The 22,188-nt window shown below is 45.4% G+C and overlaps 1 protein-coding gene across 3 annotated transcripts in view; it reads right to left on the bottom strand.

Moving 5' to 3' along the window:
• Positions 1 to 22,188, bottom strand: part of LOC142584114 (uncharacterized) — a 147,705-nt gene that overhangs the window by 117,755 nt on the left and 7,762 nt on the right. For 2 of the 3 annotated variants that reach the window (XM_075694295.1, XM_075694292.1), the window contains exon 1: positions 14,544 to 14,714. The exons of the other annotated variant lie outside the window; for it this stretch is intronic. The gene's annotated coding sequence lies outside the window, so the exon portion shown is untranslated. Of the gene's footprint in view, positions 1 to 14,543; positions 14,715 to 22,188 lie in introns of those variants that run through there. 3 annotated transcript variants of the gene reach the window in all.

The following is a 22,188-nucleotide window of genomic DNA, read 5'->3' on the forward strand; positions in this document are numbered from 1 at the left end:
TGCTGAAATAAATTAGTCTTAGCAAAGTAAGGGCAAGAGAAAGGTGTGGGTAGCATGCGAACCCAAGAAAATGGCCCCATATTCTAATTTAGGCCTTAAAGAGGTTTCGTACGCTAGTCTATAAACGTGGATTGGTGTATCTTTTAGTTTACGGCGCAACAACCAGCGTATACGTAAGGCAAAAGAGGAAGTACAATAAATGTGCATGTTTCAGCTTGTTACTTAGTTGCTTGTTAGTGTTAAACCAACACACTTATATTCCTTTACTTCTTTAATTAGTCCTGAGCCCAGAGAAAAACAACCCTTTATTATTGTGCTCGTAGTATTTCTTCCGCAGTGCGGTATTCTTTATGATCCAATCTACGCAATTGCGCACACCAGGACAGTGGGAACGGCAAGAGCACTATTGAAAGTAACGATAATTAAAATGCGTTTCATACATCTTGCAACACCTCTTACTCAAACTGTGCTGCAATTTGGAATAACGTGCAGAATATTTTGGCAAAATGAGTTGGAAGGTGGATGGTTGGCTGCTTCCAATCGTTGCGAGTATGTTTTTCACAATGTCATGCACACGGCATAATTTCCAAGTGGCTGGATAAGTGATTTTCTTGCTTTAGAAAATATGAAACAATTTATGTTCTCATAGTGGATTTTCCTGTAGTGAGTTTTCGCTTGGAGTCTAGATTCTGTAAACTTGACAAAACTAAGTGAACAATTATCAATTCTCAATCCCTTCTGAAGTTGTACGCTTTCTTGATTATGAAGATGCAAAAAGTGTGGTGAAAGCAAGTTTTCAGTCATCCGGATAAAGTGTGGTCTCAAAGAGTTAAGGTGTATGCAAGCATGCGTGATCTATGCTCTCACAAGCATCTTCTATAGTTCTGTAAAATCTAGTACATCTCTTCGCACTCAGAAGGTAGCATGGATATTGCGCGTGCGAAAATGGGGTACTAGACGTGAAGTTACGAACTGCCGGCTTATATCTATCATCTGCATTGCGTCAAATGTGTTTTAATCGATATTGGATATCGTGAGGTCGTTCTGCCAATCTGTGGTCGCGGCGCGTTAACGGCGAAACCTCGCAGTCCCATCTCCCGGTATGGGCATTGGCCGTACACATGGCCGGATTCGCTGTAGTGGTAGCCGAGCGGGCGGTGGTCGGAGGCTCGCCAAATATCCGTCTTCCTCGCGTACCTGCACTGGTTGACGGGTGGGCGTGCTGGGGGCGGCAGCGGTGGACGACGGAATTGCGGCATTACAGAGACCTGGCGCTGTCGCGGAGGGGCACCTTGACGGCAGGCGACGGCGGCGTAGGTCATCGCTTCCGGCTGAGGTTGCGGTGATCGTGGTTATGCCTCAGGCACTCCAAGCGATCGCTGAACCTCTTGGATGATTTCAGCGATTGAATGCTCTTGGGAGTGCGACCTTGGGTAGAACTTATTTATTTATTTTATTTACACAATACTGCAGGCGGCAATGCTGCCCAAGCAGGAAGGGGTTTACATAAGATGCTTTATCAACATATTTTCAAATGAAATATAAGAAGTGCATCCAACAACACATTCCGGTAAATGATTCCATTCTTCGCTCGTAAGTGGAAGAAAAAATTATTTCTGAAAGATTTTATTTCGAGCAAAGTATGACTGAAGTACTTTAGAATGAAAAATACGCGACGACCCTTGTGGAGCATGGGTAATATATGTGGCATTTGCTAAACCTGTTTGATTATGAAACAACGAGTAACGAAAATTAGTTTAATTTAATTAAAAAATGCAGCTCCTACCGTACGACCGCTCTGATAGTCTCACGTTGATCGTCGGTGGCCAGTGATTGAACTCCGGCGTAGGTTGTCGAGTTCGTGCGGCGGTCGAATTGCTGGTTTCGCATCTCGAGTGTCTTCTCGATGCTGGTGGCCTCGCGAAGAAACTCGTCGACGGTCTTCGGTGGGCTTCGTACCATTCCGGCAAAAGGTTCCTCTTTTACACCACGCATGAGTATGCGGAATTTCTTCTCCTCGGGCATATCAGGGTTGGCGTGACGGAATAGACGGCTCATTTCCTCTGTAAAGATCGCGATTGTCTCATTAGGTAGATGCACCCGGGTTTTAATGGCGCTTGGGCTCGTTCTCGGCTTACGACGCTTGCCAATGTCTGCTGGAAGGCGTTTCGGAACAGGTGCCAGGTCGTTAAGGTGGCTTCTCGGTTATTGAACCACGTACTGGCAGCGTCTTCCAATGCGAAGAAGACATGTCGCAGTTTGTCGTCGCTCTTCCAGCTGTTAAATGTTACGACTCTCTCATACGTCTCAAGCCAGCTTTCCGGCTCCTCGAACGTTGAACCGCGGAACGTCGGAGGCTCCCTGGGCTACTGCAGCGCGATGGGGGGCGCGGGGGCTGCCGTTGGGGTGAACTTAGTGACAATCTTCCTGCTCGTCTCAGGCAAAAGTCCGTGCTCCGGGGGCAGTCCTTGCAGCCTTCGGCTACCGCGCTGGTTCTTGTTAACGTTGGTGATGTCTTCCGCGTTCGGGTTTAGGTCACGGCTTTGTGGGGACGTCCGGTACATGAACGCAAAGCACCTCCACCAGATGTCACGTGGTAGTGACGGTGAAGAAGGCAGCAAATTTTGATTAGCGAAGCAAGCGTTTTATTGGGCGAACTTGTGCCCTAAAAAGCAGGCTACACTCAAGAAACGATAGCTGCGAATGCACTCAGCGGTCGTCGAAAATCTTATCAGCGGGTCAAGCGCGTCGGCTTTTATAGAGCAGTCGTCGAATGTTCCAGAGTAATCGCTGGGACCCGCATCCCTTCCACAAAATTCTACGCCATTCGCGTCATGCATACGTGTAATCAGATTACACAAGGTTCGGCGACAACAGACAGCGGATAGAAACATCGATAACATTCTAGAAACTTCCGATACATGTAGGTGCGTCCTGCGCTGGGCGATAACATTTCGTGGACGGTAAAAGTGCTCACACGTAAAAGATAGACGAGTTCACGTGTCAGTATTACGCTTGAAAAGCTTGCGGTCCTTTGTACGAAGTGACTTCAAAGGTTCCAGAGAACTGGAAGAATGCCAAAATTATGCCAAACGAGAAGAGAGGGGGTTGACCGAGGGGCCCGATTTTTATTAGTCATATCATAAGAAGCCAACAAACACTGACACCAAGGACAACATAGGGGAAATATACATGTGCTTAATAAATGAAATGAAGAAACGATAAATTAATGGAAATTAAAGTGGATGAAAAACAATTTGCCGCAGGTGGGAACCGAACCCTCAACCTCCGCATTTCGCGTTCGATGCTCTACCAATTGAGCAACTGCGGCGCTGTTTCCTCATCTACTTTCTTGGGTATTTATGTATCCTAGTAGAACCCTGGGAGTATTAAGCCAGCGCCACCACTCATAGACCTTGGCGGCGGACGAAGGTCCTTTTTTGCCCCAGGCGTCACGAGAACGTGATCTTTTTGGGGTGAAGGCAACTGGTTAACAAACCCACACATGCTACCTGAAGGCATCAATGCTGCGGGATTCGAGACCCTCGTTATGTAATAAACGAGAAGAGAGGGGGTTGACCGAGGGGCCCGATTTTGATTAGCCATATCGTATGAAGCCAACAAACAGTGACACCAAGGACAACATAGGGGAAATATACATGTGCTTAATAAATGAAATGAAGAAACGATAAATTAATGGAAATTAAAGTGGATGAAAACACAACTTGCCGCAGGTGGGAACCGAACCCACAACCTTCGCATTTCGCGTGCGATGCTCTACTAATTGAGCTACCGCGGCGCTGTTTCCTTATCCACTTTCTTGGGTATTTATGTGTCCGAAATGCGAAGGTTGTGGGTTCGGTTCCCACCTTGTGCAAGTTGTTTTTCGTCCACTTTAATTGCCATTAATTTATCGTTTCTTCATTTCATCTATTAAGCACATGCATATTTCCCCTATGTTGTCTATCTATGTTGTTTCCCCTATATTGTCGCCAGCTATGAACCGACAATGGTGAGCTGCGGACTCAAAAATGCTCCCTTTCGTTTTTCACGCTTCAAGGACAGGGTTATAAAGGGTGATGAACCATTTGCCCTGCTTTTTTTAGATGACATCACAATCTTTTCTCATTCATGGTCAGACCATTTGCTGCATCTTAGAGCGGAGCTCAGCTATTTGCGTCAAGCTGTGCTCACCTTAAAGGCCACACTTCTCAAATGTTGTCTTGCATGGGCGACCATGGCCTACCTAGGTCACCACATCACTCAGGTGAAGGTTTTGGTAAACTTAGTGAGGCTAAAATATCAGCGGTAGCAGAATATCCACTACTGAAAACTAAGACGGACTTTCGGGCATTTGTGGGGCTCATTGGGTATTATCTGGATTTATAATTATCCGGGATTATTCAACCTTGGCAAGCCCCCTGACCAACGGTCTTCGCGAGACAGAACCCACAAACGTAGTCTGGAATGAAAAGAAGGAAGCTGCATCCTTAAGCCTGAAGGCTGTATCGACTGCAGTCTAAAAAATTCCACGCTTAATCTCACGCGAAACTGTAAGCTTATGCGAGACATTCATGTAAATGAGGCGCGCATAACGTTTCACACACCGCGTCGACGAAAATAAGCTTGAGATTCCTTCATGTAAGCGTGAGGGCAAGGCTGCCTGCCACGGTTGTCTTGTGCGAGCATGACCGAGCCGCATATGCGTGAGAACCGCAAATCATACGCTTAAAGTCCCGCGGAGCGCGCGCGCGGGAACTCTTCATCACGCTTATAAAATCCAAATACGGGGTAGTGATATTTCACGTGATCTGCGCGAAGCGTGGGCGAGGGAGAACAACGTTCTGCGTCTTCTCACTGCCCCGCGTTGTATGCGGAAATTTTCTTGGGGAGGCTGAAGGAGACTTTGGTGTTTTCAAGGCTGCGATCGGGGGGAGGGGCGATTTTGGTGTGGATTTTCCGGCAGACTGCCACGTGTGACGTTAGTTCATTGCAGCACAGAGCTCCTGGTCTAATCGTTAGATTTGGTTTGTATCGCTATGCTAACTTCTACAGACGTTCATGGCGTACAACTCGGGTGGTTTATGCATACATTGTGCACTGTGCCGAGTTTATGAGAGTTTACGAGAGGGAATCCAGCGCGTGCTTACGGCTCCAGAGCCGCATTTCCATATGGATAATGGATATGTTGCGGTCCCTCACCTGCTATTCATGGACGATTAAAATATACAGGTAAGAACGTTAGTTATGGTTCACTTTTATTAAATAGCGGCTAATTGCCAATTTGTCATGATGTCCAGTATGTGGTCGTATGATGTCTGGTACAAAGTTTTCCGTAATGGTACATTTATTGGAAAGCGAAAACCGTTTACGCATGCAGTAGCGTTGATCGAAATAGAGAACAGTCCGCCTCGTGCTTTTTTAAAAGATTTTACCACGGGCTGTTGAATTCCTCTGAATGGTTCAGTTTATTGTGCTGAAGTACCAAATTTCCACGGTTTTTGTTGTTTTTATTTTATATTCGCTAGCTCATCATTATCTGTGTGCCTGCTGCCATTTCTCCTCCGGCAAGGGCGGTGAGCTGGGTGTTGCTACTCTACATTTTGCCCCGTGCTTCTTCTGATGATTTACAACTCTGCTGATGGCGCATCAAAGTGGTATGCCACGCATGCCGTGTGGTTGCCACGTGTGAGGCTCATAGTATATTGGTGCCTATAAAGTGAAAATTCATAATTTTGTGAGCTATTTGTCGGCTGACAGTAACCAGAATCTTGGAAGCACCGCCTGCGGGGTTCTAACCACACGTGCTACTTAATTTGCAACCTCAATTGCCCTCTGAATTAGGGTATCTATATAGCGTAGTTTCGCAGATTTTACATTTTGGGCTGTAAATAGAGGAAGTTTGACTGTGTTCAATGAACCTGAATAAACTCTGCCCGTTGCAGCTCTCGATTTCCAGCTACAAACCCACCTATGACCCCAGTCAGAGTTCACGTGTGATAATTGCACGTAGGATGTTATTCTTGTCGAAATTTGCATCTACAGTGGGTTGAAAATTCAGCGCAACCACGTTTTGCAAGCTCATTCTTTCCCCTTAGGTATCAAAAGGTTTTATCGAAAGTGTTGCCAGTTGTGTTAGAATTTTTAAACTGTATTTTTATGAAGAGCATGATGGAATAAAATCAGTTACAGCTATGCGTCTCACCTAATGCGTTTTGCACGTCGTTCTTAATTTTTCACGTCAAATTTGAAAAAGAATAAATTTTTGGATGTAGGATTTATGAAAATGGCCAGACATCGGAAAAGTTCTTTCTGATCTTATAGAAAATACTGCAATTTTCTGAGCTTTCATAAGTCGCCTTAGAAGCGTGCTTGTGACCCAGGCGTAGAATTCATGCTCCCATTATTGCGGTGATTTCACCATTTTTCCTCTATCGCCTACTTATAAAAACTTTTAAACCGCAAGGAAGGAAGGAAGGAAAAAGTGGAGAAGGAAGGTAGGGAGGTTAACCAGTTTAGCTTAACCGGTTTGCTACCCTACACATGGGAGCGGGATGGGGGGGATGAAAGACGGGGAGAAGAGATAGAGAGCACAAAACACGGCACACACATCGTTGGTTACAGTTTGTCACTCTTGCGCGGTACGTGACATCACTGCAACATGTTAAGAGCAGTCAGTAGGAGAAATGTAAGAAGTGCAGTCAGTGTTAAAGCAGTGATGTGTCATGTGTGTGTGATGTTTTTTTTTTTTGTGTGATGACACCTCCCTAGAAAAGACATTAGTGATGTGCCTAAGCCTTTATGTCATGTAATATGTAACATATCGGCGGCATATGGCAAATTTTTGTGCAGCCAACTTAAAGCCGAGAGCAAGCAAAGAGATATCTTGGGCGCAAACACGATTAAAGGATTTGTTCACTGCGTTGCGCATTTAAATCAAACTCATATAGGGACTTACGCTTTCTCAGCGATCGGAAAACGCTTCAACTCTGACATTTTTGTTTTTAAGCATCAATGCTTTATTGTATCATATTTTCTGGGAATGAATTACATGAATAAAACACTTACCCCAGGAAGAAATATCTGCGTTATACTCTTTACTCTGCCTAGAATATTGGTCTTTGTTAAAGAGAAGGTCAGTGAAAAAGAATTGGATCACGTAGTTTGGGCAAACAATCGGAGAAAGAGTGCGATAACATGATGATTTTATTGCGGGAAATTCAGTCCGAACGTCCTTGCCCTACACACGGCTTGCTATCTTTGAACGTGCGGCGCCGTAGAGCATGATTGAGAAGACATTCGTCCTTTTGTGCGAGTAGATAAAGAGCGGCTTGTTTACGCTTTACATGCTGTGGCGTCTTTGAATGTGCCAAGGCTTTGCCAAGCCCGTTCTTAGTGGATTGGTTTCAGTGTCACCGGCGGGAGTGTCTTGCGCAATCTCTCTGCAGCATACTCAACTTCTGCTTCGCCGGCATGGTGCCACTGCCATAGAGTCTTGGTTCGTCACAATCTGCGTCGTCGAAGCAGTAGTTAAAGAGCACCGCGGAGAGCTTGGCGAGCAATGTTCGCTGCAGAGAAGCGACACAAGCACCCAAGCCGACCAGGGCCGGTGCTTCTTCGTTGCTTCCAACGTAATAAGAGAAAGGGCGAGGGGGGATGGAGCAAGCTCCTCACTGCATTCCTCTTGCCCCCTCTGGAACCATCTCTAAGCGTGGAGATTGGTCATGCCATAATAAGCCTAGAAACAGGGGTCCTTATCACATTTGCCGAGCGTGAAGAAATGTTGTGGATCACTCCTAGCAGGCGTGATCGGTAAGCGTGGAGAAATATCACGCTTAGAGTAAGCGTGTAAAGAACTGCAAAAGCACGCTTAGATAAGCGCGTATTTTTTTAGAGTGTAGCCGTCCCGTATTGCGAGCTCCAGATTTTGACGAAGAATTCACGGTCCAGTGTGATGCGAGTGATCGAGGACTAGGTGTCGTTCTCTGGCAGAGGGATGACAACGGTAACGAACATCCCGTGCTCTATTTGAGCCGGAACTGAGCTATCGTGAGATTGCATACTGCGTGTAGGAAAAAGAATGTGCTTGTATTCTGTGGGCCATTCAGAAATTGCAATGCTATCTCGGGAGCGCCAAACTCACCGTAGAGGCGGAACATTGTCCCCTGGCCTGGCTGCGCACCACCACATCAAAGAACAGTCGCCTCCTGTGTTCGAACCTCATTCTAAAGCAATATCATTCCGACATAAAGTACAAGAAGGGCAAATTAAGTGGAACCGCGGATGCACTGAGTCATTCTTTCTAAGCGGACTGCGATTGTTCTTCACCATTACTCAAAATTGATACTTCAGTTTTATTCGTTTGTGACAGTCTTGCTTGACATAACCTCAAAGCTAGAAAGTATCACAACAAGCATCAGAGTTGACATAAAAAGCTTAGTAGCAGACAACAAACAGTCCCAGAGGGACATGCAGGACATCAAGACCTCCATGGATGTCATGAATAGGACATTTGAGCAACTAAGGACTGACGTGCACAACGTGCACCGTGAACTATCAGAAGTGAAACACCAGCAGGCTAGCATTATTGGCGATGTGCGCCAGTTGCAGGGGGAAGTGAGAGAAATGCGACAGGAAATAATCGAGCTCAAGCAATACAGTCGTCGGAACAACTTGGAAATAAGAAATGTTCCTGTGTCGGCAGACGAATCGCTGCCAGACATGATGCAAAACATAGCGACTTGCTTGAAGATGGGACTTCGTACCGAAGATATCGATGTAGTGAATCGCGTTCCGACCAAAAACAAGGCTCAACAGAACATTTTGGTAAGGTTTACCTTCATTGCAGTCCGGGACAAAATGATAAAGAATGCCAAGAAAGAGAGGTTGTCTACATCGGCCCTTGGCTTCCAAAAGAATGAGCCCATATTCATTAATGAACACCTCTGCCAAGAGAATAAGATTCTTCTCGCAAGAGCTCGCCAAGCGAGTAGAGAGAAAAATTGGAAGTATGTATGGGCATCGCAGGCCAAAATTCTAATGCGGAAAACCGAGAATTCTCGTGTACTGCACATTATTTCTGAAGACGACCTGAAAAAGGTAGTTTAGAGCCTCTAGAGCTGAGTCTTGTTTGCCACACCAATCATGGCGTTCTCAATCCGTGATGTTGAACAGGAATTCCACAAAACCCAGGGTATATCGATACTTCACTGTAACATTCGCAGTTTTCGTAGAAACAAAGACACATTGTGTTCCTTTTCGGCACAGCATAATTTTACCTTTGATGTAATTGGCTTTACGGAAACTTGGTTAAAAGAAGGTGAGCACATCTCCATTCCGGGATACAGTCTTGTAAGCAATCCCAGCAATGCAGTATCGCGCGGTGGTGGAGTAGCTCTACTAATCAAGCAGACGGTACCCTTTAGGATAATCACCGATACTGAGATTAGTAACAGTACGGTTGAATCTCTCTTTGTTCTTTTAGATTCACGCATAGTTGTTGGCACAATATACCGGCCACGAAACTCGAGTCTACCCGTTTTTTATCAATCGTTGGAATGTATCCTTTCCACCCTAAGCAGTAAGAGCTATGGTACCATCGCTATTGTTGGCGACTTTAACATTGATATCAGCAAGGACACCAATTGTGAATACACGCACCTACTGGAGTCATACAACTTTAAGAATACAATCCAAGAACCTACTAGATTATCACGAAGTGCATGCACAACTATAGACCATCTATTATGTAACATTGATAACATACATTCTGGCGTATACGATACGAGTTTCACTGACCACTGCCCTATTTTTGTGTTATTACAAAGCGCAAACAATACCATTTCAAAAAAGACCATCTTGGCAAATCGCAGGATTAATTAAAAAACACTGTGGCAAAAAATTAAGGAAAAGGAATTTCAAGATGAATTTAGCAGTGACGCTCACATCGAATGCGCAAACTTTGCAAATGCATTAGCCCACATGATATCTCAGTGTACCACATATAAACAAAACAAATACGAGGAACCTTTGTGCCCGTGGATGAATAACCCCATACTTACAGCAATAAAGGAAAAGGACTCGTGGTACCAAAAATGGAAAAAACATAGAGATAACACCTATTATTTGCAAAATTATCGAATATCTCGTAACCACGTAGTAGCTGTTATCCGGAGGCGGAAAAAAGAATACAACGCATTCTTAATAAAACAAGCACAAGGCAATAAAAAAAAACGTGGGAAATTATAAAAGCAGTAATTGATAAACCAAATAAAAAACCGATCACTCCTGAACATGTCGATGCCAAGTGCGCCGACACTTTTAATGCGTACTTCACTAGCATTGGCGCAAAGCTAGCGGAGCGTATTCCAGTTACTGAAAGCAATGTCGATTGCCCCATCATCCATGCATGTTTTTCCTTGGATCAAGTGGACGAGCATACCATAACCTCAATAATATCAGGCATGCCTGGCTACAAAGCTACTGGCCACGATGGCATTACCGTAAAAGCATTGAAAGACAATATGGATATTCCTGTGCCAGTACTCACTAAAATAATTAATAACTGTATAAGCCGAGGCACATACCCTGACATCTTAAAGATCGCAAGTTTCTCCTATATTTAAAAATGGTGACGTCAATGACCCTGGAAGCTATCGGCCTATCTCTGTGCTAAGCATAATAAATACTGCATTTGAAAAGGTCATCGCGGCTCAACTGAAGCACTACCTAAACGAAAACAAGCTTCTAACAGATTCCCAACATGGATTTAGAGCCAATCGATCAACGTCATCAGCAGTGTTAGAATTAACCCAGAGCATATACACAGCTCTACACAAAAACGAGATTGCCGTAGGATTATTTTTAGATTTAAAGAAAGCATTTGACACGGTCTGTCATTCCATACTTCTAAAAAAATTACGAACTTATGGTTTTAGCGAAATTACAATGGACCTCTTTTCAAGCTACCTAAATGGTCGAAAACAATATGTAAAATTTGGCTCTTTTGTTTCCCAGTATAATACTACTGTAGTCACAGGAGTTCCGCAAGGATCAGTTTTGGGGCCCATACTGTTCTCGCTATATGTAAATGACCTCCCAAGAATACTAAAGTCATCAAAATGTATCATGTACGCTGACGATACCACGCTATTATTTTCGGGTAAATCTCCTGGCGTATTGCAGAACACTAAAACAGCGAGTTATCCAACATATCAACTTGGTTTGCATGTAATAAATACAAAATACATACTATTAATCTCCCGTTATTCCAGGGGTGATACAATTGGCATGCAAATTCACCTTCTAGGTGAAACAATAGAACAGCTCGACCACATAAAATATTTAGGGGTATTATTGGACTGCAACTTGAACTGGAAACCACATATATCTAGTATATGCGCGAAATTAGCTTCGGCTTCCTATTTATTAATAAAATGCAGGGAATATCTTGACCTTAGCGTACTTAAAGTTGTTTACTTTTCCATATTTCACTGTCACATTACATACTGTTATGAATTATGGTCTAGCCCATATAAACATACATCGGTTACAGAAAAGGGCCTTGCGCATTATGACATACACAAGCCCACAGGATAATACTGACATGCTCTTCTGTCGTCTCGGTATATTACCATTATTTCTGGCATGCGAAATGAAAGTTGCCATTTTGATTAACAACATTTTACGTGGGAATCACTCATTATCACCAAGCCTGTTTATTACACCTAATCGCAATACCAGGGGTGCAACAAATGTAAATTTCAACCTAACAATCGTAACACGTATGGCCAACTACTACTTGAGTTTCACGGTGCTAAAATTTGTAACAAAGTACCTCTTGACGTAAAAATGGCCAACAATTTTGTGTCTGCTGTTAAAAAGCTATACCTATCAAAAAGTACATGATTTTTTGTCAGTCTGGTTCTCCACTTGTTTCATACTGTACTAGATTATTCCTCATGGATCTATTCAGAAAGCCTAAACACTTCAGCACAGACCCTTGCAAATATGTTACTTCTACGTATAATATGCTATTTCGGTTTTTTTGTGTATGCGCATGTATTCTCCTGACTGTTCTGTTTTATTACCATTGATTGATATGCACTGTTTTTCTTTTTAATGGTTTTAATTGTACGTATCCACCCAACTGTATTAGGTTGTATCATTAAAAACTAGATATGCGCATGACATTGTAGCTGCTACTACATATATGACTATGGGCCTACGCTAGCCTTTGGCTACAGGCCCAACAGTTCCTGTGTACAAATTATTATGAATGAAAAATAAACTGAATTGAATTGAATTGAGCGTAGATGTACAACCTAGCACGTCTGGTTCATCAGCATAAGTGAGTCCAGAGAGTTTAGAGTGTGCGCATTTAGCAAACAGCTACTAAACAAGGGTTGATCGCCATCCATCTTTTGACCTGGTTTTTTTAGAGGGGGCTGATTGCTTGCTTACGCACGTGTTTGAGTTTCAGAGAAAGCTCAAAGAATGTGGTAGGCGAAATACCAGACAATGTGGCAACCGACGGAAAGCTTCTGGCATTGATCTGCAGATAATGAAGTCGTCCCTCCGTGCAGTAGCGGTGAATGCTACCCTCCGTGAATATTTTGGCGGGCGGGGAAGCTGTTATGACTGCAGTATACAACATGCTGTTCGTCGCACGCAAGAGTACAATGTGAGAGCTACGCTGGGACGACAGTCGGCGGACAGTTCCCAAGTGATGCTGGGCGCTGCTAATTTTCCCGTAACGAGCTCCCCTCGACAGAGAAGAAGCGACACAAAGGGACGAAAGAGTTGCCAGGCCGGCGGAGGCTAGAGAACGCGAAGGGCTCATGAACGCTTCCCGGAAGAAAGCCGCCACGATCTGCCCCATACTGAGAAGCAGCGAAGATCAGGTGGTAGTAAAAGTTCCCCTCTCCCGTTCACGCAGCCAGACCCTCTCTCCGCCTTTGCGCTCGCTAAAACCTGGTCGGGCCGCCGGTCCGATGTCCCGTTTGTAACAGTGTTGTTTGTGCTTCTCGATTGGCTGTCGTCCTGATTGCATGTGACCCGGGTGTGATTGGCTACGGCCATGAGGGAGTGTTGGAGTACAGGGGTTATAATGACAGTGCGGAGAGAAAACAAGCTGCTCTGGCCCATCTAAATGATGCTTGTTCAGACGCTCGTTGCTAAAGCCTACTTTTTACTGTTCTTCCTATTAAACGATGTAAATAAGCTTTGTTGAAGAGCCAGTAAATCTGTTGGTTATCTTTTCCGAACTTTTGAGCTTCTGATTTCATCAACCCGAAGCCTCCTCCAGGCTACCATATGGAGCCGGCTTCTAAAGTTAACCTGGCGCCGCAACAGTGTTGTGCGTGTGTGGCATGCGTGTCTGTTGTGTACGTGTTGTATACGTGTGTTTTGTGTGTGTATGGGTACGTGTGCATTTTGTCCCATGGCAAGCGCGGTTTGTTTCAATCTGTAACGGTACCCTGTGTCTAGCCACGCACTAATATTTTGCAGTTACCACAAAAAAGAAAGTCGCACTTTCGCCCGAAAGAAAAACACCGATTGCGATAGCGAATTAGTAGGCAGCTAAACGAAGTAAGGATAGCTTTATCGGCTGCATAAACTTAGAAACATTCGCTTACTAACAAAATTAACAAATATGGTGTCAGCGCGCATAGGCGAACGTGAACGCGTCGCACTCGATGAGCGCGGACACTCGCTGCCAAAACGCAGCCGTGAGCGAAGCGACCTTCTTTCTGTCCATCGCTTCGCCGCAAACTGAGCAGCGAGAGCAGCATGCACTACACTATGAGCCGTCCACAGATCGCTTTCAAGATAGAGCGCGCGCGACCATGCAAAGTACGCAGTTGCTGTCAGCCTAAAACGTCTCCCCTCCCTCCCGCGCTGTATCCTGTTTTCTTCCCATGCGCGCTCGATATTGAGTCGCAACCGTCGGTTCCCCTTGCGCGCGGTCACGAAACACGCAGTTGCTGCCGGAGAACAACGCCACCGTCGTCTCAGCCATCATCCGACCGACGAAAGACGGCTAGCTTGCCCTATGCCTTTCTCTCTCGCGCGCGCCAGATTGCGCCGCCATCGGCTACTCTCGCGCGTCTTGACTCGCACGTACAACTTGCGGCGACGGTGCCATCGCCCTTGGAATCTGAACGGATTATCCCGGCGACGCCGGCAGCAAAAATGCGCCTGTAGTGTCTATATATTTCCTATTGCAATGAGAAATAGTGGTCTGTCTTGCATAAAAATAATTTGTCAGTGGCCTATTACAGGTTACTCAGATATGTACACACAGCATGGAATTGTTGACTACCCTTATAAAAAAAAAAGATGAACCTTTCCAATCTGTGAAGGTCGATGAGCAGCGAAGCTGCTTAGCACACGACACAGAGGTGACAAAGAATTTGACAACGACAACGACGAACGCGCGAGCAGGATCCTGAGCGCATTCTCGGGATTGCTGCCGAGAATATTTTAACAGTCCTTTTTGAAGAAATTGCGCAAGGCATTTTTTTAAAAACAAGTGTTCTTACCCTTGTGCCTGCGACCTCTTTCTGCCCCAGGTGGGACAAGGGTAGTTCAATTGCGCCTTTCAGGTCCCCCAGCCCACAGGGGTACGTGCCACTGAGCTTGGACCATTTCTGCACTTTCACCAAGAACGGCGCGCATGATGACAGTTTCCGCACACAGGCGTCACGAAACCCCGGACCTGCGCCACATACAGCTTCGTTGTTGAAATATTGTGCTAGAATATCTCACTGAGCTCGGCAAAGTGATTCTGCTGCCATATCTAGAAAAAAAAGACGATTGCTGTTTTTCAGATCAATGACAGCATGAGACCCTGAGGGAGAAGCCACGATCCAGCGCTCAAGCAAGCTGCACGGCCTTGCAGCTGTCTTCTTAATCAGGTGTACTTAACATTGAGTTTTAACGCAAAACGACTTCGCCAACCTAAATCTGAGGCCACCTTGAGTACCCTTAGCGCTATTATGGTTTGATATGTAAGCTGGTTCTCTGCAAAGTAGTAATTTCGCTTTTTCTCGCTTGTTTTCATGGGGCTTATTCATCATAATTAACGCAAAAGTTCCTTGCCTTAGAAACACTCTGTTTCCATACAAAACCAACTGTTGCCTACATTGTGTTTGTATCATAATTTTTCACAGTGTTAGAGCTGCCCCCTGCGTTTTCTCACGTGTGGCACCACGAACTATCTAGTTCCTTGGTTTGTAGAAAGAAAGCTAGCGTTAAAATGAAAGTAGAATAAACAGCCTAGAATAAGCAACTTTCAGGTGAGAACAGCTTCGTAATTTTGCCAATCCGCGTCAGCGCACTTAGATCAATATCTGAGTTTCCACAACAGATTCCGCCTACATAAAATCAAAGCATTTGAACGTATTATCTTAAAATATGCATATATCTTCAACGTGCACTTCACAATATCGAGGCACTGAAAAAACACACTGCAGAACTCAGCTTGATGCTACTGTGTGTCGCTAAATTGTGCATGAACATAGGCGGTCACTAATTCAAGAACATTTTACTGAAATGGTCGGGAGAGTTGAGTAAATTGGCTATCAGTGCCTATTAAAGGCAAAGCTCTGCGAATTTATATGCTTCATTGACATTGCTTTGCAAGGCGATGTAGTTTTCTGTTCTTCCATCTTTACGTACGCGTGTAATTCATTCCCAGCGGCAACTTATCAGTAGCCTGGTTGATTTACTTTTTAGCTGTTTTAACAACCAGAACAAAGCTTATGTTGCTTGTTTTCTGAACCTAGCGCGCACAAGCAGTTCTAATAATAATCCTGTCTTCATATTTGTCTGTCAAAGGTACTTTTGGTGTAAAATGAAACAAAAATTTGTTTCCTTCTGCAGTGTTCTCAGTTACAAATTCTTTCTTACGGTGACTGAGAGTAAACTTGCTGATCGTATTTAGGAGCTGCGCAAATAATATCAGTTAAGTCAAATGAACGGAGGCACACACGAACGTGTGTGTGCTACGAGTGATGTTTGTCTTTATGCGCTAGAGTTAAATCATTCAGTTTTTACCACAGGGCCTAATTTTCGTTTTGAGACAAGTGCATATTTAGTGAATACATGTATATTTAACGTTTCTGTGACGCACTATACTAAGTTCGCATGGGGGCGAAGTTGACAGCCATATGGAGGCCAGATGTGATAAACATTGGTTGAAGCAGGGAAATGGACTGCCTTCAACGTTTTGAAAAGTTCTCTTCGTCATAGCGGCAACTGCCCTCACGAAGAGAAGTGACCTTGCCAGAAAGTTGGCTTCAGCAACATTCATAGTTCACCCTCTATTCATCACGATAGACAATTGTGAAATAACAAAAATCTCTACGCAAAACAGAACTTTTGCGGTGGCTCACAATGGAGTTTAGGAAAAATGGTTTTTACGCAAACGTTTTCTGTTAGTAAAAGAGAAAATAAGACTTATATAACCGAATAATTTAACAGAGAAACAAGCTTTTTCAGTAACACAAAAGTCATGAATGTTCCTAAACACATAACTTATCTTAAATTAAAAGAGCAAAAAATCTAATAGAAAAATAAAAAATATAGAACAGAGCGATACAGAAATTTTAGCTTGTTTTTAGGAAATATTTTTTACAGTGTAAGTCGTATGTATTTGTTCCTGAGAGAGATTACACAATGTTCTGTGTTTTTCGCGATCAGACCGATGCATTTTTGCACACTGTCATTCAAACAATGCCGTGCACTGCCTAGTTAGAGTTCGTTGTACATTGTTCAAAGAAGCGAACTCCAAATGTAGCATCAAGACTTTCTTTTGCGCACCCTCCACCGAGCACCATGTGCGCCGACCTTGGTGAGAGTGAAGAAAAGGTCCAAGCTGATTTGCACATACTCTTGCGGGCTAATTCGATCAACCAATGGCCCTCGGTCTCCCGTAGTTGCGGAGCGCCTGACCAAGGTGGCGGTCAGATCTGTAACGCAGCAGAGTCCTGTCCCTTTCTTGTTTAGGACGTCATTTAGCCCACCTGCTACTATGACAAGGCTGCGCACGTCGGCATTTTCCGCGAGCTTTTCTATTGCTCGCCTCATGACAGAACCCAGTGTCCGCGCTGGAAATGTCCCTACCGCCACTCTTTTATCGCCTTTTCCCCTCTCCACAATTGCTTTTGAGCACTCAGTCAAGTCTGAGTCAGCGGCGATAATCACCCTTTCACTTTCTCCTACCTCTCCCTGCTTCCCTTCGTTCTTTTCCGCCTGATTCGGACTCGACCAGGGGCATTGTTCCTTGGGCTCCTGCTTTTTCCGCGTGGCGGCCTCAAGGTAGGTGCCGCTCTTCCTAGCTAACTCTTCATCACTCTGCACGCATTCCACGTACTTTGCCGACACTCCCTCTCCTATCGCATCGGGGCTCTGCGTTCCATTGTCACACAAATTCTCGTTCTCAATGGCGACCCTTTTCAACTTTTCCTCCGTTGCTTCAAGTCACGCTCCCTGTTTAGCTCATTTTTGAGCTCTTGCACCTGTTTGACAAGCCCTTCCTGGAAAGCTTCCATTTTCTGCAGAGTAGTATCGACACCACATTGTGTGCCGGTTGATCCGATGCTCTCTCCATTCTGATCTGTCTCCTCATCTGCCTTGAGGGACCCCCCGCGCATTGCCTGCTTTCCCGGCTTTCTTGCCATGTATTGCATGCATTTTTGTAAATACTATAATAATGCTACTACTGATGCAAATACTATAGTACTATATCAATGCAGAGCACGTGCCTTTTAGGAAAAACCGATACGCATAGCATCCAAATCCTCAAAATGCCGCAAAGCAACTCTCACTACTGTTTCAAAAGCAATCAATGCCGCGAACACCGAAGGTATGACATGCTCTCGCACGCGCTCAACCACTCGGCCACGCTCTCATTTTTCTACCGAAACGCGCACAGTAAAACCACTAATAGCTTTTGTTCTTGCGACTTCCAAGCTACCATTTAAAGACTACAAACACTCAACGTCCCACCCTGCTGCACGGGTACAAGCACGTGGCGCTAAAGGACGGTCTAACCATCCTGCAAAACCAAATGTACACGAAACACACCCGTTCGCCCGAAACGCGAGAGATAAAAAGAATAAAGGAAAAGAAAAGCACCCCATTACTATTTAAAGGAAAAAAAAATCAGCAAATTAAGAACAGAAACAAGTCAAAGCATGCACAAAGCACGTCCATTCGCCACAAAATCCAAACGTCTTGCCATCCAAACGTCTGCCACAAGTGACAAATGCCACCAAGGAACGCGCCCCGCAAACGGGGAAGTAAGAGCCACGGCTGTGAGCCGTACAGCCACGCGACGCGGAGACGGAGGAGCGGAGAGCCGTGGATCACACGCGAGGCCGCAAGGAGCGCCCACCACCGACACAAACCGGAACCTTAAATGAATGAAGACCAGCAGCGCCACCTGGTTTCAGTTTCATTTACTGCTCGCCGCCAGTGATCTATCTATACATACCGTAATTTTTTTCAAAGTTGCGTAAGATTCGAGCGCTTGCACTTTCCACACTGTGATAGACAATCTGAGACAACCAAGGGGTTGTTTGTAAACAAATACAAGTAGTTACGGGGCCTTAGCACATTCAAGGCACAGATGAAGCATACCTGTCTACGCAGAATCTATAAAGATTCGGTATATTTCACTTTTCTAGAAAAGAAGCCCTAAAATGAATTGTTCAGGAAAGGAGACAATCTCTTGCATATAATTTACCGCATTGATTCAAGAACTGTTAAGTCTGCTCTATTGGAAAGAATTACAGATGATATGCGATTCACAGGCAACATTGTACTCTTCAGCAACCGCAGACTTTACCTACGGCAAATGATCAAATACGGTAACATGGAAACGGCAAGTAGGAGTATTTATACGCAACGGACATACCATAACATTTAATATTGCTAAAGCAATTAGAGGGACCGTAAAGACGTGTTTCTGCCGTCATCGTCGGCATGATGATACGTATAAAGCCCAAGTACCGCAACACCTTGGCCGCAGGCCGTGTGCTGTAGGTGCGAGTAAAGGCGTGCGAAGGTGAGTCGATGACACTGGCTTGATCCTGCGCGCGCAAGGGAGAAAAGCGGAAAGGAGGCGCGTCGTCTTCCACAGCGCTCAAGGCAGTTGCAGGGAGGGGTGGATGCGTTTTTATCTGGCGGTGGCTGTGTATGACGCGACTGAGCGCGGCGACCGGGAGAGGCCTATATTGAAAGTGATCTGCAGTGAGTATAGAGTGCAGGTGCACTGAGGGCTAAAAGCTTCGTGTGCGCACTATTCTAGCCGCTTAGTTCACATTCGAAGCGTGCGGAAGCACTAAGGTCCATTCGCTCGCTGATGCTTCCTCACGCCAGCGTTTTCACAGTGAGTAGCCTGCTCATCGAGTGAGATGGGATGATGTTTGGTAGTGCGTCCGTGAAAACAAGCTTATGCTTTTAGTAAGCGAATGTTTAAGAGTTTACCCGGCCAATAAACTTACTATCCTTAGTTCGTATAGATGCATACAAATTTGCAATACCTATCGATGCCTGACGCTTCGGGCGACACTGCGGCTTTTCCTGCCCTGATAACCTGATAAAGGAACGAGAGCTTATGATTGGCAGTTACCCTCTTCAAAGTAAAGTTGCTTAATTTCAATCAGTTGATTCCAATAGAGTGTACGTGTGGGCTAGTTGGTTGGCTGTTTGGTTGGTTGGTTCTACATATTGAATTGGGGAACAGAGTGAAAGACGAGGACGCAGAAGAGGCTTCGAAGAGACTTCGAAGATTCGAAAATAGCGTTAGCAGTCTCCGCAGCACCTCGCTCGGCCTACCTGGTTGTTCGACGGCTCCTCGCTGTGCACCTCTGCGAACCGTTGTATCGGCTCATAAAGCGACGAGGAGAGGCCGGATATCGGGCGGTAATTGACTTAGGCAAAGGAGACTGATGTCTGTTTCTTCTCCCGGCCGGGCAATCACTGCCTGGTCGGCTTGTCTTGCACCTTGTGATTATTCGTTTGAACTTTTCTTGCGCAGTGGACTGACCAACGTTCCAGTGGCCCTGGTACCGTCAAATGGGGAGTCAATACAAATGAAAAACTCCAAATTCATTCAGCAAGAGCTTCAGAAGGCGACACTCCACTACCAACTGATCACCAAAGTACGGCAGGTTGGTCGCGGTGACATTCTCTGCTGTTTGCCAGACCAGGCCTGTCTCACAGACCTTCTCAAATGTGCAGCGTTTGCCTCACATCCGGCGACTCCTTCATTCCTGCTGACTTAGCTTGTGTTAAAGGACTAGTTCATGGGGTCGACTCGAGCCTTTCCCCTTATAAACTTTTGACATATTTGCTGTTGCCGGAGCCGTGTCCGTATTTCGTTGCTTTCGCTTATTTGAGAAAAAGAAGTTCCCCACAGAATCAGTCATTGTTACCTTCGCTGGAAGAACTCGTCAGACAGACATCAAGGCGTTGCCCTAATTTACCGGGTTAAATCGCTATCTCCTCAACCCCTTCGTGTATTAGGTGTTGGGGCTACGGGAATAGCATTAAGGGATGCCGATCAATTTCTCGGTGTCGTAAATGTTGAGCAAATCATGAATTAGAAGATTGTTCACCACAGGAAGAACGATGTTGTCTCTTCAGTGGTTCTCACTCAGGTGACCATAATAACTGCTCTGCGAGAGCACAGGAAAAAAAAATTTTAGAAATATTTGAACAAAAGAGATGCTCAAGACGGGAAGCCTGTTCTCTAATTGCGGAGTGATGTCGCGGGTGTGCCGGTGAAGTCAGTCGACGATCTCATGCAGTTGACTCATTGTTTCCTGACGTCATTGCTTCGGCATTAGAGATGGCAACGCACAAGGCAATGGAAAATTTATTTGTTTGCCTATTGGAGTGATTGGCTCAAATAGTTTATTTATTTATTTACAATACTGCTACTCTCATTTGAGAGCGTGGCAGTTGGGCGATACAGTAGTTACCACCAAAATGGCTCAACTCCTTTACGTGGTTGCCCACCCAACCATCGCCGCTCTACTTCCAGTGTCTTTTAATGCGAATGATCCAGAAACATGCAACCGAGGCCCCTCTAAACTTCGACCCAACGGGATCTCTACTCTGTATCATGCAGAGAAGGAATCAGATTGGAGCTCAGATTATGGCTCGCGAGAAACGCACATGGAGATTGACTGCCGTGCTCTTCAACGTCGCGCATCCCCTGTCGTTTAGGGATCTACTACGACACATAACATGAAGACTAAAAAATGCCAGCAGGAGAATATTTCTGAAAAATATTTTTTGAAGTACAGCATCCTCGACAAGGCAGTTTCTGTGGCCGGTCTTAGCACAACATAGGTACGCTGAAAGTATTACAGTCGACTTGCCGTTTCATTGATTCCGCTGCTATTGACTTATATCCCCTGTGTAGCCTAGAGTGGGCTAGGTGACAGCAGTGCCGACAAGATGCTCACCCGAATATTTTTCTTCGTGCAGCTTCTCGATTGCCTGGCTGTTCCCGTTGAGTGCTGTGCTGCTCCCTTTGGCTGCAACATTTCTTCGTGTGCAGCTGGCCTCTGCTCTGCAGTTGCCAGTGCAGTGCACTGGCCATTGCAGAGCACTAACGTGCAGTGCACTGACGATGCGCGTCTGAAATGTCCTATCACCTTGTGTGATAGCCCTCGCCCGTTCATCGGCGTGTCTGGCGACCCCCCGCACGCCTTTGCCTACGCCTCGCTGGATCAGCCGGCTATCAGCGGTCTCCGCGCTGCTATTACGTCATCTACCGAGGATATAAAAGCGCTGCCCCCAGCGCCCTTCTTCAGTGGGCTAGGTAGCAGCAGTGCCGGCAAGATGCTCACCCGAATATTTTTCTTCATGCAGGTATGTTACCGCAAAGGCGCTCATTGTATTAGATCCGACGATAGGTTTCTACTGTTGTTTCTATGCCCACATGATGTTGTTTCCTGTTCTTCACAAATGATGTATTGCTTGAGTCGCCTTCTGTTGAACGGTGACGTGGAAGTGAACCCAGGCCCTCCAAAGAAAAATCCTGGTCTTCACCCTTCCCCCAAAATTCAAATGGCTTCGAATAGCTTCACGAGAACCGCGGCAGCCGCTGCTTCCACATCACACGCCGACGCTACGGCCGTTGATGCTAATGACGCTATGATTGCCAAA

This window comes from Dermacentor variabilis, chromosome 6 (assembly GCF_050947875.1).
Source record: "Dermacentor variabilis isolate Ectoservices chromosome 6, ASM5094787v1, whole genome shotgun sequence".
Lineage (NCBI taxonomy): Eukaryota > Metazoa > Arthropoda > Arachnida > Ixodida > Ixodidae > Dermacentor > Dermacentor variabilis.